This window comes from Anthonomus grandis, chromosome 4 (genome assembly GCF_022605725.1).
Source record: "Anthonomus grandis grandis chromosome 4, icAntGran1.3, whole genome shotgun sequence".
Classification (NCBI taxonomy): domain Eukaryota; kingdom Metazoa; phylum Arthropoda; class Insecta; order Coleoptera; family Curculionidae; genus Anthonomus; species Anthonomus grandis.
Window position 1 is genome coordinate 31,536,205 of NC_065549.1, and position 11,570 is coordinate 31,547,774.

Genomic DNA, 11,570 nt, shown 5'->3' on the forward strand with positions numbered 1-11,570 from the left:
CCAATAATTCCTATCTAAACGTTTAGCGAAAATTGTTGCTGAAAATGAGTTTCTCTAATAACGTGGGGATTTTCGTCGGCCCAAAAATGATCATTGTGGAAGTTCATAATAGCATCTCTTGAAAAATTTGCCTCGTCCGTAAATAAAATATTTGGTAGGAAATTATTATTGTGTGCCATCGTATGAATCAACCACCTGCAAAACATTACCCTTGGATGAAAATTTCGAGGCAGTAGAGCTTGTACACGATGTATGTGATACGGATGCAGGAGGTTTCTTTTTAGAACTTTCTAAACGGTTTTTGAACTGACTTCAAGCTGCAGTGCAATCTTCCTGATGCTATTGGAAGGATCTTCTTCTATGGCATCAAGTATTGCTTCTTCCAGTTCAGGCGTTGTTATAGTTTCTGGTCTTCCACCACCCATATTTTTATTAAAACTCCCAGTTTCACATAATCTTGCATGTAGATTTCTAAATGTTTTTGCACATGGAATTACTCTGTTAGGATATCTGTCCTGGTAAATTCTTCGTGCTTCTTCCGCATTTCCATTTGCTAATCCATAAATAAAGTGCATGTCGGTCATTTCATGGTTAGTAAAATTATTCATGATGGAGTAATGAATCACTGCTAATTGACAGCTGAATTTTACTTATAGCAATTCTATCACTGTCAGCTGGTCTCCAAAGCAGGTAGATACAAAGGAGGTACTTGAATGGACTTGCCAATTATTTGTCATAAGAAGCAATGTATTTGTTATTTTGTTATATTTCAAAAATCTGATAATAAAAATTGTAGAAGTTGAATGTTTATTATCATAGTAAACAAGACACAAGAGACCAAAAAGTCGTGCATTGGAGGGTGGACATTTTGCTCATGTACTTTAAGGTCGAAATTGTTTATCGAATTAATTGGTTTTTATTTCATGTTGTCGTCCATGGATAATTTTTAGAATGAGTTAAAGATACTTACATTTTTTTTTCTCGAAAACAAAGCCAGATATGAAGATAATAAGATAAGATATGAAAAAGTTGTATTTTTAGTTGCTTAAATACAAAAATAAATAAAAAGCTGCAAAACAATTAATTATTGGCCTTGTTTTTTTCTCAACAATAAGCATGTGGTGCCCACTGACACACCACTGGACCTAATAATTTCAATCTAGTTACAGCCAGGAGAAAATTATGGCTAATCTTGTCAAATGCTTTACTGAAGTCAGTGTAGATGGCATCGACCTGAGAGCGGTTATCCATATGCCTATGAAGATACTGTAAAAACAAAAAGGTTAGTGTCAATAGATCTTTCCTTGTAAAATCCATGCTGCTCTACACCAATAATATTTTTTGAAAGATTGAAAAAGTAATCGTAAATTCACTTTTCAAAAAGCTTAGCCACTATAGATAGTTTACTTACGGGCCTATAATCTTTCTTTACCCCTCCTTTGTATATTGGGACAATCATCGAAGTTTTCCATTGCGCTGGGAATTCCCCTTCTTTTAATGAAAGATTATAATTATGTGTAAGAGGATCGGCTATTAGACTTTCAGTATTTTTTAGAGCATTTAGAACCTGGTAACTTGACAGAGTTAGACCATTAAGATCGATATTATTATTCGACCAAGCAACTTTCTTAAAGTCAAAATGATGTCCTTCCAATTCGAAAACACAAGCAAAATAACTTTTAAACAGATTAGTTACGTCTTTACCTGTGTTAGCTGTCTCGTTTTTTCAGAAAATTTCATTAGGTATTGAACTTACACATTGTTTTTTAATTGAAGCAAAACTCCAAAAGCAATTAACATTACTATAATATTTATAGGTAAATCTCCTTCTATAGTTTGAATGTAATTTTGAATTGTGTTGAATTTGAATTGTGTTCCTAGTTGTTTAAACAAACCATAATCATGAGTTTTGTATATATGCCATTTCAAAATAATAATGTCCATCTTTACCGGCGTAAATCGTTTTGCTGGTTGCCTAAATTTGTATTTAAAATGTTCAAGTCTTTGCGTCTGAGTTCTAAGAGTACGCATGCGAACTCTTAGGATTAATGCGATATAGGTTTTCTTTTCTAAGTTTTTCATGATGGGTAAATACGTGGGTAAACACGTAAGAGCAACAGAACGTTAAAATTCAAACAAGAGATGCTTGATGAGGCGAGAGATCGTATTTCAAAAGGAGAGAGTAAAAGATCAGTTGATGTAAATAAATGCACATTACGAAAAAGATTGCGAGAAGCAATAATGATTTTATGTTTCTAAGATAAGAATAAACCGTACTTTATTCTTATTTTGGGGCACTGTTCTTTCTAGTCCGGCTAGGTTCCAACCCATATTTTCAAAAGAGCAAGAAATAGAGTTAGCTGACCATATTAAAGATTTGGATGCAATGTTTTATCGTCTGCGTATGAAAGACGTCAGGTCAATGGCGTTTTCAATATTGTTAACAAAATTCCGCATAGGTTTAATGCCAAAAATAACATGACGGGAAAACATTGGGTGCAAGATTTTGCATTAAGAAATAAATTATCCCTTAGAGCTCCGGAAAAATATAGACTGGGTCACGCAAGCGGATTTAATAGGGTTCAATGTGAACGATATTTCAAAAACTTTAAAACAGTGTACGAAGATTTGAAATTCCCACCACATAAAGTTTTTAATATGGATGAAACGAGACTATCTACCGTGCCAAACAAAGTTTATGCTACAAAAGGCAAGAAAACCGTGTCAACGAGGCCAGTTAGCAACAGCAGTGTGAGTTCCACCAGGGCTATTTTTGGAAGGAAACGAATGAAAGATGAACTTTTTTTTTGGAGCACCTCCTGGGACTTAATGGACAATCATATATCTCATTGCTCATTGAGTGCAATTTTATTTGCGAGAAGTAATTTTAGAATTTTATTAACCCTACAGGTCCATGCGAGTCATAAGTTTCAACCATTGGATAGGGGATTTTTCTTTCCTTTAAAAAGGGCTTTTTTAAATGAATATGATAAATGGATGGTTACCAATCCTGGACGTTAAAAGAAATGGCAGATCTTTTCCATTCTGCCTATTCTAAAGCACCCACTATCCAAATTTGCGAAAAATCTTTTAGCTGCACAGGAATATATCCGTATAATCCCGACGTTTTCAGTGATTGATGCAGACTTTGCGCCATCGGAGGCCACAGATAGACCGCAATTGGAGGTGGTTCAAGAAAACCAATCGGAAATTGAAGCGACCCGATCGCCTGTTAATAGGTTATCTGATAAAGAGGATAATAGCAATCTTGCGGATATACGGGATCAAATATTAAATTTACAAAATCAAAAATTGGTCGAAAAAAGGCAAACTAGAACGCCTAGTCCACAATTAACAACTATTTCAAAACAGTGGTTGAACCATAAATGAACCCGGTCCAAGTGTTTCACGAGTTACACCTAAAATGATCTTGCCTCTTCCGAAAGCAACTCATGTGCAAGTAAGAAGAAACAAGTCAAGAAAATCCGAAATTTTATCGTCAAGTCTTACAAAGACACTTTATTACAAGAAACCGAAGGAAAGAAAATAAAGAAGGGCGCAAAAAGAAAAGCTCTGGCTGATGGTGATGAACAAAATAGCGAACCTGGTGTTTTAGTAAAGAAAAAAAAAGCTGACAAAAACAACACTACAATTTGTGCTGGGTGTTTTGAACATTATTTTACATCTTTTTGGCATTGAACTTTAGCCTGAGAAAACTGGTGCCATAAGGATTGTTCAAATTATCTCGGCTGTGGGCAATTTTTATGCGTCTTATGTTCTTAAGTTTTTTAAGGATCTAAAAGTACGCATTTTCTTATTTTTATAAAAATTCTCATATTTCTGTTCAGTGTTAAAACTCATCGTTTGGTTTATATTTTCGGGTTACATTAATATACAGGGTGTTCATTTGAAAACTTTCCACCACGGATTTATCGAAAACCACTGTTTAAAAAAAAAACGCCGAAGTACGTCAAAAGGTTTGTCAAGGGGGGCAACTTTCTAACCTAAAATTACTTCACCCCCTTTCACCCTCTGCCCCCCAGGGTCATCCCCTTAAAAATTTTAAATGGCTTTTTTATTATTTTTATTTTCTCAACAAACAGCTACAGTAAACTCTCGTTTATTGCAACGTCCCCGAATGGGGCCTACCTCTGCCACTCATTTTAACGCGACAGCGCATGTGTCGCACTTGATTAGTCGACGCACAGCACTCACTCTAACCGCGCCACAATTAGAGAAACCTAATTCGTATCAGTTTCAACAAAAAAAGGCTTTAATATAACATGCATATTTCTGTATTATTAAAAATATACAGGGTGTTCATTTAATATCGTGGTGCTTGATTGCGGCTAAATCATGAATCGGAAAAAACCTTTAATAGGGGGAATGTTCAATGAGTTAGAGAGGCTACTTTTTAAAATTAGTTTGGTTAATACAGGGTGTCTTAAAAAAACGTGGTACATAATTTGATTTTTTTAAATGCGGCCTAGGCCATCTTTTTTTTTTGCGAAATAGAAGTCCCATTTGACTGTCTCTTTAACCCTAAAACTGTTTTGCCCTAAAATGCGACTTTGCCTAGTTATTAACAATTTAAAGACATTTTCACGAAAATCAATGTTTCACTTAAGTTTTAATATTTACCACCGACGTTTTTTACCTTTTTGATAAATCTATGCAGAGTCCTTGGCTAAGTTCATTTTATCTTTCGAAATTCTAAAATTTATTTTCTTTTATACAAGGTGATCAAAATCGTCACTAAAAGATATTTTCAATTCAGTTTTGCGCTATTTTTTTTCATGGAACACCCTGTATCTAGTAACGCGTTTTGATAAAACATTTTTTTATCTTCACTTTGATACCAACGAGTTTTTTTGGTATCAAAATTTGTTCTTAAAGGAAAAAATTATATATTTTTTTCATAGACATTACAACGCTTATTTTTATTTGAGAATGATTAGCGCATACCTTGCAGTTATAAGTACAAAAATTAAACTAGAACAGAAACGGTTTTAAATAAAGAAATCAAATTAGCATTTACCAACTCGTTTGTAGAAAATCCGAAAATTAGAGTAAGACAAATAAGGACTTCCAAATACAGAAATCGTCCGTAGGAAAATGCCACAAGAAAAATAAATATCAAGCTGAGTTACATCAAGAATTCACCAAAAACATTAAAAACACTATAAAAAAAGTTCTATCACAAAAATTGGTCAACATGTCTACCGTTTTGCTCAAAACACAAATCGGCCCTACGTGCGAAAGATCTTCTAAATGCACGAAGCATAGCAGACGTAATACGTCTAAAAGACTTTTGTATGCACTCCAGTGGCGGCTCGTGACTTTAGGAAGAGGTGAAGCGCAAAACCCAAAAATACCATAAGCAGCAAAAACAAAATTTTATTATGCAAATTGGATCATATAACGGCAACATTTTATAAAAAAAAATCCCGAACGCGATGGAATTTACTTCCGATAGACAAGAACTAAGTCAATAGAATAAGAACCTTTCGCTGGCAGCGGCATGCATACGCAGCGCCGTTCTGTAAATTACCCCGCGTGTTTGTCCGTCCGTTGCCATAGCAACCGTCGTAAGCGCGGGGGGAGGTGTTGCATCGGATTATTGTTTCTGCTAATTGTGCTGCATTGACACATGCGGTGGCGGTCGCCGCTGCTCTTATGAGAATATGTTTAGCGCGCTCGGGTTTCTAAATACTTGACCTAGCCCATCCAGTGGGACATATCCAGTATAAAGTTGAATAAATCTGTATACAAAAGTTAATTTTATTAACTAACCTAGTCTTCCAAGCCATCTATCACCAAATTGGTGTATGATATGTAGCCACATAAAATGCCTTATAAAGTTGAAAAGCGTGAAGTGGAAGCGTGGACCAATAACAAAATCATGTACGATTCAATCTGTGTTGAAAATTATTGATGAAAACTCGATGGGACTCGATCTTCTGTGTCGTAAAAATAAAAGTTATGTCGGTTCACAAAATCATAAACATTTTCCCACGGAAGATTTCGAAATATCTAAGTTCTTACTTATTTTTCTTCTAATTGTTGGTGTTTCTACAGCCGATATGCTGATTGCCAATTGGTTTTCTTCATTTAAAACTGTTTTCGTTCTAGTTCTTTTTTTTGTACTCTACGCTTTGAGTACGCCCGAATCGTTCTTTTAATTTCTTCATCACTGTATCAGGATGGCGTTTATTAGGAAATTTTTCTCTTGAAGCCAAAAAATAGTTCCCAATGCATTCACCGATAACAGAAATCATATTTACTAATTCTTGCTGAGAGTAATTAATTTTGACACAAATTTACTTAACATGAATGATAAGTACACATTATAATTGGCATAGTCCTGCCGTGCAAAGGCAAAAGACGGTACTCGCAAAAAATGGCAAAATAAGATTATTGCATATTCGAAATCTCCTCGTTTTTCTCTATATGCCATTTTTTTTAGATTCCTGATATCTTAAAAAATAAGGGAATTAGCACCCTGCCAAATTACTGTATATGCATATTTTTTGGGGTGAAACCAAGGTAAAAGAAGGTACTCGACATTTTTAAATAATTTTAGAAAGGTAAAGTAGTGTAAGGGCTCATACCTTAACATTTTAGTTTTTCAAATATTTTTTTAAACTGTCTTACAAAGGCAAAGTAGTGTATATGCACATACATTACTTTGCCATTGAAAATAATTAAAATTTGATGTGACGTTTCAAAGGCAAAGTATGGTACTCGCGCATATACACTACTTTGCCTTTGTATCGGAGCGCTTGGGAGGATGGTTAATGGTATTCTTAAATCAAAAAGTAACTTGGTAAGTGTGTTGTGTTATTTTTATTTGATTATACTTATGTAGTAAATAAAAATAAAACCTAATAATTAAGTAGATTTAAATAGTAAATCTAAGTAAAGTGTTTATTTTTAATTTTTAAGAGTTTTGGAAGCCAAAGTAAGAGCCAAAGTACCTACTAAAAATCTAAAACCTTTTTGAGTCATTTTCAATTAAGAAAGTTTTTATACAATTTGGGTAAAATAATTATTCTTTCTGCGATCGTTCGGAAAGTGTCAATTTTCCGCGCGCATTTTTGTTTTGAAAGTGTGACTTTCCGCACTAGTGCGAAAAATTAAAATGTCTAAAATTGGCATCTTATATTTTTATTAATTTTTTGAGTGAATCAATCTGTTTGACTTGTCAAGTTGATGACAATATTCTTGTTTTATTGTGTTTAGTATTAAATAAAATTTTGTTTTTATGTTTTTGCTTACACTTATAGAAAAAATAGCATTTTAACACGTGCTAAAGGTATTTTTTCCGCACGTGATTAGATGAACACCTTTCTGTTTCACATCGTTCAGCCAAGTGCAATCGCGTGCACAAAAGTGAGACTTTCAGCACTAGTTAGGAAATATACTGTTATAAATCTGTACATTTTATGTACCATCGCGATAAAAAAAAAGTGGGACACCTTATTAGATCTCCTGGACTATTTTTTAATTTTTTGTGTCAAATGTTTGCCAAAACTTTACTTTTTGGTTAAGATAAGAAATAGGTTAAACTGGGATTTAAAGGAGTTTGACGTTTCGTGTCAGTTGAACAGTTACCTTCAAAAAATAGTCCAGGATTAATGTTGGTTTTTGTCCCAGTTTTTTTTGATCACGATGGTAGGTAGGTCTAATATTTTTTACCGGATATAAAAATATGTGACCTGATATACGAAACTAAAAAGGTCTTTTTTTGGCTATCAAACAGTTAATGTTTCTATCTTGGCCTAAATGAACATTAGCTCTTTCAATTTTAGGACAAAAATGTTCTTGCCGATATATCAAACACAAGCTCTGACTTAAACAGATCAAGCCTTCCCAATGTAGAGTTATTGGATAATTTTGTGTTTTCACAAGAGAAAAATTCAAGATTGTGTATTGAAAATGATAGAGAAGCGTCTCCTCCCTGTCGTCTGCTGTTTGATCCTGAGGACAAGGATGATGACATTGCAGATCCGGATTATATACTCTCGAGGGAGGAACAACAGAATATCAATATGGATAGTGACTCAGATTTAGAAGTACGAGACGTGACTTTTAATAATATAGAAGAGACAGGTGATAACATAGAAGAAATAGGTGATAGCATAGAAGAGATCGGTGAAGCTGATAGTCAAGAGGATACAGAATCAGATGTAAAAGAAAATAGACTCGAAATATAGAATAAAAAGCGACCACGTACTTCAAAAGAAAAAGTTATAAGAAATAAAAATAAACATCCTATTGGGCCTCCCACCTGCAACTGCAGGACTAAAAAATGCCTTAATGCATTCGATTCAGACAAAAGAAAAGACTTGCATACACGATTTTGGTCATTAGATAAGGATTTACAAACGATGTGGCTTTATAAGCAAATTCACGAAACTTAAGCGAAACGTAAGCATCTAGAAAGTCGTAGAAATTTTTCTAGAACATATACCTTGCCGAAAATTAACGCAAACGGTGAAGACGAGCAGGTAAAAAATATGCCAAAAATTTTTTATGACAACTTTGGGGTACAAAAGTACGATGGTGGTAGACTATAAGTTAAAAAACAATAATGATACTCATGGTACACAAATAGTAACTCCCTTATTAGCAGATCAAAGAGAAAAATGGACTCCAGCAAATAAAAAAACCAAACTCCAATTAAAAACCATATAAATTCCTATAAACCCAAACCATCATATTATAGAAGAGCACACGGGCCAAATAGAAAGTACTTAGCCAGCTGAATTGTCTATAAGGGATTTGTACAAAGACTATAACGAAAAATATCTTCCTTTTTAAAAATTTCTATCTTCCTTACGCTACCAAGAATATATTTTTTTAGTTCCTATTTTGGTTCATTATTAAAAAAAATCATATTTGTATACTTTACAACTATTTTGTTAATTAAATCGACATTATTGGTACAAATTCTAAATATACAAATACGGTTAAGTTTTAAAACCTTGAACCTAAGAGTTTTTTTTTTAATTATTTTAACAATTTTGTTTAAAGAGTTATGTTTTTTGTTTTTTTTTATTTTTTTATTTTTTTTTTATAGTTTTTATACAAATCTTTTTTGCGAAAATTAATTTTAAGTTCCAGCAAGTTTATATTAAAAATTAGTATATTTCCACGTTCTTTAATTTAAACCCCAATATCTTCCCATTTCTTCAAATTTAGTGTATAAGTATACACTAGTTTACCAGTTCTTATCTATTTTTTCATGACCTTAGTACCAAGGCAAAGTAGGGTAAGTGCTTATACCTTAGTTTACCATTTTTTTAAGGCCCGTTAAAAAAAAATAAGGCAAAGTAGTGTAATCAACAAAACACTGTTTAAATATTGTTTAAATCAATTTAAATTTATTTGGTTGAAAAGAGAAGTTAAGAAAACCCTTGAATTTAAATTTTCATGCAATTCGGACAAATAATAAATACGTGGCCTTAAATTTACCTTTAAACTCGTTTATCTCGAAACTTAATTTTTGCGTGTACCTTCTTTTGCCTTTGTGCGGCAGATACGTCAAAGAATAAATTAACCATAGCCAACTTTTTATTTGTAAGCAAAAAATTTTTTCTTACTAAAAACTGTTCGAAATAGAAGTGAACAGAATGACAAAGTGCTTGTCACCTGATTTTATAAAATATCTATTTTGTTTTCCGTCGTCAGTGTCGTAATGCCTATGAAAAATATGTATCATTCTTCCTTTAAAAGCGAATTTTGAGAAATCGGTTAGAGATAAAGGCAAACCTGTTGGTATTATATTATGTTCCACTTAAAAAAATAGCGCAATTGAATTGAAAATATCATTATTAGAGTAACCATTTGGATCACCCTGTATAAAAAAGAAATAAATTTTGGAATTTCGAAAGATGAAATGAACTTAGCCACAGTATAAAGAACAAGACAGTACGTTCACTCTCTTGCGGCCGTTTGAAGTAGGGACTTCTAAACAGTGCCGACTTTTTTTACGCGGTCGTAAATCATATTTAGTTTCGACGGCAATCCTTTACGATACGGGGGGTGTTTGAAACATTTTTAATAAGGAATATTTTCGTACATCGCGGCGGGCAGCGTGTTATATATGGAATTTTTTGAAATTAAAGGCACTTTGTATTATTGTTAAAATGAAATTGAAAGAATATTATTAAGTATCTCTTTTGAACAAATAATTGTAAGAAAAACACTTGGTAGATAGCTTTAAAATTAAGTTTATTAGAATGTACACAATTAAATCTTAGCTTTACGTTCCTTTCATGCTCTTTTCTTAACTGACCAAGAAACTACCTACATAATATTACATACACTTAATTAATAATAACTTCGTTAATATACCCATTTTTTAAATATTTAATAAAATTTACATAATAATGTGATAACACTCAGCATATGGAACTCGGTAAGAGTGAAATATAAAAAGGCAGTTAAATAAAAAAAACTTATTAAATGCCTAATTATTTGCTTTTTAAATAGGGGATGAAAGAACAAACCACTAAAATTCAAATAAAACGAAAATAGGTGTTTTACAACCTAGAATGCATATAAATATTCAAAATAAATATAGTTTTACATTGGGGATTATAGTACACATCAATATTTTGAAACTAAAACCCTTAAAAACCACCCTTAATGACGAAAAAAATCCAGTTTTAAGTATGGTTAGACGGTATAAGTGGCTAAAATTTATATCATTCAAATGATTGCAATGCAACTAATAATAAATCGGATAGCTTTCACTATTAAAAACCACCACTAATAACAGAATATTACCAAAAATTTTGCATTTTTTTAGATTAAAATCACGATTTAAAAAAAATATGTACTCTAAATCGCTGACACTTTTTGAGTTTTTTTGTAGGATCTCAATTTTCCGAGATATTTAATAAATACTGAAGAAAAGCGTGTATTTTTTTCTGTAAACTAATCCATTTTTATTTTTAAAAAAATGTATATCCCCTTTTACTCCTGCAGCCATCTACGCAACATATCGCCGGCATTTTTAAAGTACAAAATTTCCGCACAACGCTATTATAGTTCTAATATTGAAGACGCCCCTGTATAACGCAGTCGCCACCGGGCAGCAAAAAAGAGTAGCATCAGAAAGCGAGTGAGAAAGGCAACATTTTGGGCGGTGCTTAGAGTGATCCTTCTATTCTAGTTTATGTTCGGTGACTTAGCCAAGGACTCTGCATAGATTTTTTGAAAAGATAAAAAAAACGTTGGCGGTTCATATTAAAATTTGAGTGAAATATTAATTAAAAAAAAAATAAAAATTATGTACCACCCTTTTTGAGACCCTGCATCAACCAAACTAATTTTAAAAAGTAGCCCCTCTAACTAAATTAACATTCCCCTTATTAAAGGCTTTTTCCATTTCAAGGTTTATTCGCAATCGAGCACCGCGATATTAAATGGACACCTTGTATATGAATTTGCACGTGATATTTCATACGATCTGCATTAATTTACATAATGTAAATATTGGTTTAATTCAAACAATTCAAACTCGCGCCATTCCCACTTCGGCGTTTGATTAGTCGGAGTTA